Below are 6,000 nucleotides of genomic sequence, written 5' to 3'. Positions count from 1 at the left end.
ATTTGGGGCTGCTGAAGGGATTATACTTAACAATTTTGGGTGATGCAGATCTAGGAGTCAGAGTGGGACACAAAATTATACATCTGTCCATGACTAGCAGAAAGAGGCAAACGCTCTCCACAGACACAAATTCCCCGAGTCTCCAGCAGGAGGATTTGGCTGCCTACCGGCTCAGTTTTTGGAAGGGTATCCAGCTCACCCTGTGATTTCCCACTGAAGCAGTGAGACCTGAACCCCTGGGAAAGGGGGAGGGAGGGCACACTGACACCCACACCATGCACAGCAGCTCACAACTGCACCCAGGCACCACTGCCTCAAGGACCAGAAAGCACTGCAAACTTGAAAGCGTATAGCTCAGACATGGGTTCAGAGCAGAAGGAAAGTTGAGTATGAAAGGAGATTGAGAAAACCTTCACATTTGGGTAGGCTACCAAGCAGGAGAAGGGAGCTGCAGGCTAGCAACAAAGAGCAACGAAGTCCATAAATGCATTGGCACAAGCAAGGCAGGTCTCCTTGTCCCTGATAAAACAAGAACTCTATTCTGACAGGACACAGATCTGTACCTTCTTCCTGACTGATGCTTGGAGGCTGCATGTTTATTTATTTTCTAAATTCAAAATCTCTGTGATAAACACCAGGTAGCATGCAACACTGTGTTTACCATTGCTTCTCCTGTGAACAGATTTCTTAATTGTCTCAAGTGATGACTGTATATTGCACTAACACTCCCAGTCCCCACGAGATCTCACGCTTGCCTGGCTTTCCTGAAGGGGTTTGCTAAGAGCAGATGGTTTTGGTCTCAAAGGCTGCATTTTTTTCTAGCAGGAGGAACAGTTACGGCCCAGCAGCTGAGCAGTCCCCAAGGCAGGTGTGGGACTGTCTCTGGAAAGAGCCTTCTGGCAGAAGTGGAATGGATCATAGCTTGGGCTGCTGCCTAGTGAGAGAGCAAAGGCCCACAGGACAGGAACAAAGCACAGCAGGCTGGGTGCAATCCATTCCCGCAATAGCACATCTGAACTTTCAGTTTATTTAAAACAATATTTCACAATAAGAAAAAGACTTGATGAGTTCTCACTCATCTGAGCACTTTGTCTTCCTATCTTTCACAACAGTGCCAGCTAATCAGGCAATTTTTATGTATAACAATGAACAACTCTTTCCCAGAATGATTTTCTGCGCTCCTGGTGCACTTTGCTTTGTTATATTGGACAGCTGTCAGAAAAATTATTATACTCACTCTGCAAATGAGGAAGATGAGATACAAAAAACTTATGTGACCAGGTCAGGACACAATTACATTCACAGAAACAGGTAAGAAAATTCTGACAGCTGCGTAAGATTGCTTGTTCTTTTTTCATGGCACAAATACTAGCTCATTCTCTAGCACATTGCACTGGGTAGGGGCATTTATTGCTGGTACAGTTTGTTTTCTGTACTTGTTTCTGATAAAATGAGCACTAATAGAGATCACTAGTCTTGAGACTATGCAAATAATTATTTAACCTATTACCAATGGTTATGGTCACGTGGGCACATACATATTTGTACACAAACTCTACACATGGAAACCACACAAAGCAGCTGCTTTTGAAGAGTCATATTTTAAGTAATTTTTTTAAAAGTGAATATCTAAGGAATGTCTCCTCAAGCCCCTAAAAAATCCAATTGCACATATTTTGATTAATCTCTTGCCAACGTTTGTCTTTAATTGGCATTTTTTACATTTAATTACCATATATATATGCAGAAGTACAAATCAAACCACAAAAATCCCCCTGTTTTATTTCACACTCATAATAAGTTACAGTAAAATTATCAAATGCGTATTTTTTTAAAAAAGCTTGGAAACACACTGTCTTGAGCAGGGACAGTTACATTTTTGCATCGAAACCACTCTGCAATAAAGCTATTTCCCCGAAAACCTCCTATTCTTAGACTAGGGGAAAAACTTAGTGAGATGCTCTTTCTTAAAAATAGTAACAATATATGCTCAGTAAACCAGCAGGGGTAACCACGAGGGTTTCCAACAAAATTGTCTGACTTGTACGTGCAAAGTATTTCCACCAACATTTTGGAACCAAAGTTTTGGGAACGAGTTCAACCTCTGAGTTCCACAAATTCTAAACTTGAAATGCCTTTGGGTGCTTACCCTTATGATGCTCCTGGGACTCATTTCAGGAGCGCCAAACACACCTCATCCTTGTTGACACACTGGGAATTAGGAATGCTTTTTGAAGGTTGGGCTGGCAGCATCTCAAAAATCAGTTGCCTGCTAATGAGTTGCCACATCTGACAAATTGATCCTGAATTTTTTAAGTCCTTTCAATTACGAAGCTGTTGCCCACCTGATCCTGTCACTGCTTACAATGTACCCTACCACCAACTTTAATGGCCTTTGTAGTGGCCCAAGGGAGAGGGTTCTGGACCTTAATACAAGCCTCCTCTCAGGGATGGAAAAGCACAGCCAGTCTGTGAGCACATTAGAGGTTTAACACTTTGGTGTCCTGAAGGCAAAGCTAGCTATGGAAGACTCCTATGGCTCTGTGGTAAAGGATATATGGAGTGGAGGGCAGCGGGATGCCAGTGAGGGTTAAACTAATGTCCTGAGAAACAACAAAGTATGAAATTGTGAGACAGAGGCTTTAAAGAGGCGGTAATACATGGTAACCTAAATCCAACGAAGTCAACAGCCTCCAAAAATGCTGTGAGGTGGCTTGTCTTTCACTCCTCTTTAGCCCCACACTCTTTCTGTTCAGTAGTCAGACTGAAACCCTCACAGAAACATGGGCTTTAAACTGGGTGTGATGAGCAGTGCTCAGCAGCCACACACAGTTATCCTGACCCAAGTAGGAAAAACCCACTGTTAGACATAGCAGTCGACACCATGGCTGTAAGCAGGGTGGAGTACCACATGCAGATGGAAAGGCAGTGGCCTTGGTGGCACGCTTGCCCTGTAGTGGTGGCTTATTCTCCTGCCTGAGGCATAGATAGGCATCATGTTCTCAGGGCCTTACTAGCAGCAGACTAAAACCTGCTCCAAGCACTAGTGCATTTGTTTTTTTTCCTGAAAGCTTTAAATATTTGTTAGTTGTCATGTTATGCTGCGTAAGAAGTATAGTCCTCTACCAACTGGACAAAAACATTGTGGGTGGCAGATAAGCAAGCTTGCCTGCTCCATCCTCCCCATTCTTTCTAGATAGATGAGTGTGTCTCTAAACCTGTTTCACTCTTACCATGAAAGCATTAGTATGTGGAAAGAGAAGGTTTCTCCTCTTGCTCTACAGCATCCTCACTGAGATTAGTGAGAAATGAGTTTGAGCCATGAGGTCTGACAGAGGTTGCAGGACTTCCTTCCCCTTTTTCTGAGGTGCAGATCCCCAGAGTGAATGGTGAGCAGAACCTCTTCAGGATCGGGATCCTTGGAGGACTTGCTTCCAGTCACCCTTGTCCAGCTGTTCTCTGCCAACTGTGATTTAATGTGACATCTCGCTGTTGCCAGCTCTTATCTTTCGTCCATAGTCTTGCGATAGCTGATGATTTACTGAGTATAGATGTGGAAACAAAAGGTTGCCTGAACAGCTGAGGGCTACTTTTTAGTTTCTTCTTTTTTTTTTTTCAGCGAACACATTTCTGATTTTCATGGGAAAACAAACAAAAGACCAACCAACCAAAAAAAAAGCCCGATTAACAAACTGAGTTTAAAAATACTGCAGTCTTTTGTTTTGTGGATTTTTGAGCCTGTCTGACTGTTTGGGGGCAAGAAAAGGCTGGGTGCCAAAACAGGGAAGAATGTAGGGTCAGGAGGAATGCAGCTAGACAGAAAAAGCCCTCAGACTTCTGGGGAGAACTTCAAGGATTTTGAGAAACAAACCTGTTTCACGTAAACTGCCCTCACACAGTGGTTTCATTTAATGCTACATCTATGTTTATTGACTACCTTTTCTGGCCTACTGCTTAATCTCAACCTAGCAAATGTGGGTTTGTGGAGATTCAGCAGATGGATACCATTGTTTCAGTAAATCTTTATTACAATGTTTGTTTATAGTGCAAAGGAAGGGATGCCAAAGGAATCCAGAAAGACGGGGATTTCAAAGACTCTGTCGATTACTCATGGAATAGATTCACCATAAATCTGGTGACCCATGAAGCTGGTGGGTTAACCACTGTAGCTGCTGCAGTGGCTTATCTGCAGTGTTGTTCCAAAGGCAGATGTTTGTGCTGCTGAGCCACTGGACATCTACATTGCATCAGGAGGGATGAAGAAGAAGGAGCACAGTGCAGACAGGTTGCCCAAACTATTTGCTCTGTTTGATTGAGACCTTTGACATTAGATCAAAACCAGTTTGCTTAAAAGTGATTTTTTTTTTTTACAAGGGTCTGACTGGAGGTATTCATTCATTGACCTGCATCCACAGTCATTTTTTTGAGATCTATGTAAAAAAGGCATCAATGAATAGATAAAGATATACAAATAGACAAATGAGAGCTGGCTGGAATTGCTTTAGCATATTTTTTTTTTCATTCCTCAGACTTTTTAAAAAAGAATTTGAAAAAATCCAGGAGAAATAAATCAAGCTCTGAAAGGGAATTGAAATCTCATAGTGGAAGCTCGCAGCATCAGTCTTAGCTCAAACAAAATACACCATAACAACTCCTAGAGAGCCAGAGAAGACAAGAGCTGGAATGTTCCTCTCTTTTCACCCAAATTCATTCCAGATCGAGGACTCCAGCTCCTCAGTCACTGGTGTAGTACACCCCTAGAACCATTACTACAGGAGATGGCATCATTTTGTGCAGCAGTAAATCTTGTGGCTTGGAAATACAAGTTCCAGAATGATAAAGACCATTTCTGGATGGGATGTATATGATCCTAAATTCTGTTAAGATATGTACAGGGCTTGAACTTGTCTTTTTCAATACAAAAGCTAAAGTAAGTATGGCTAAGGCTAAAGCATTGATATTCTCACTTAGAGACAGTAACAGTCTATAAACACATTGGGATATCTCTATTTAAATCCATGTAGATTGGCACATCCATGAAGCAAATAACTACAAGGCTGGGTCGTGAAAGCCCTGTAAGCTGTTAGGAACTCCCCTGTTCAGTAGCAGCATAAGGAGCACCTTTGTGGCACATGGGCCCCCACACTGCAGAGTGTGTCCCAGTTCAGCATGTCCCAGCCACTCACGGGAAAGAGCAAGATCCCTGTGGCTGCACAGACCGCACCTGCCATGAGTGATGGACCAGTGGAAGGCGATTCCAAAACAGCAGAGGTTGCTCAGAGGCCAAGCACTGTTTCTAAGTCAGTATTCTGCTTATAAGCAGGTCACAGAGATTCCACCTCAGCATGCCCTCTCTCCAAGAACCTGGAAGACTCATTTCAGAGAGAAGGGTTTTTTCAAGTGGCTGAACTTGCCTTAGTGTGTCCTCGATCTGGCCACAACCTTTTATTTTGTTGGAACCAAGGTGGGTTACTTCCTCTACCCGTCCTTGGCTGAGAGCAACCTCAAGGTGTTTGACAGTACCACCGTTGGGCTGTGTTCGTCATTCCCTAATGCAGCTGACACTGTGATAACATTTTCTGTCAGGTGCAATTTAGAGGCACATTAACCTGCTTGGCGGGAACAGTGAGTCACAAACAGCTCCTGAGGGGAAATGTCCTCACTGTGGAAAATGATTCTGGGTTTTTAAGGCTGCAGTTTGATACATCTATTGATTGTATTCACAGCCTCACAGATATTCCCCACCAAAAACCATAAAAACACATAACCTTCCTAGAAACACAACTGGTTTAGCTGCCTGAATTTTCTAGACATTTCTGTCTTCTTTAAGCAACCAAAAGCAAAAACAACTTTGAGACTCTCTTTTCATGCCATCTATTCTGCTGGTAATTTCAGAGTTGTTTGGTCTACATCATGAGGGCTGGTAGTGACCAATACATCTGCTCCAGAGTCAGATCAAGAGTCAAGAAGAAATTACCTTTCCCTGACTGGACTTGCATA

The sequence above is a fragment of the Corapipo altera genome, unplaced genomic scaffold (assembly GCF_003945725.1).
Source record: "Corapipo altera isolate COAL_440 unplaced genomic scaffold, ASM394572v1 2c, whole genome shotgun sequence".
Lineage (NCBI taxonomy): Eukaryota > Metazoa > Chordata > Aves > Passeriformes > Pipridae > Corapipo > Corapipo altera.
Note: the sequence above shows the minus strand (reverse complement) of the source record.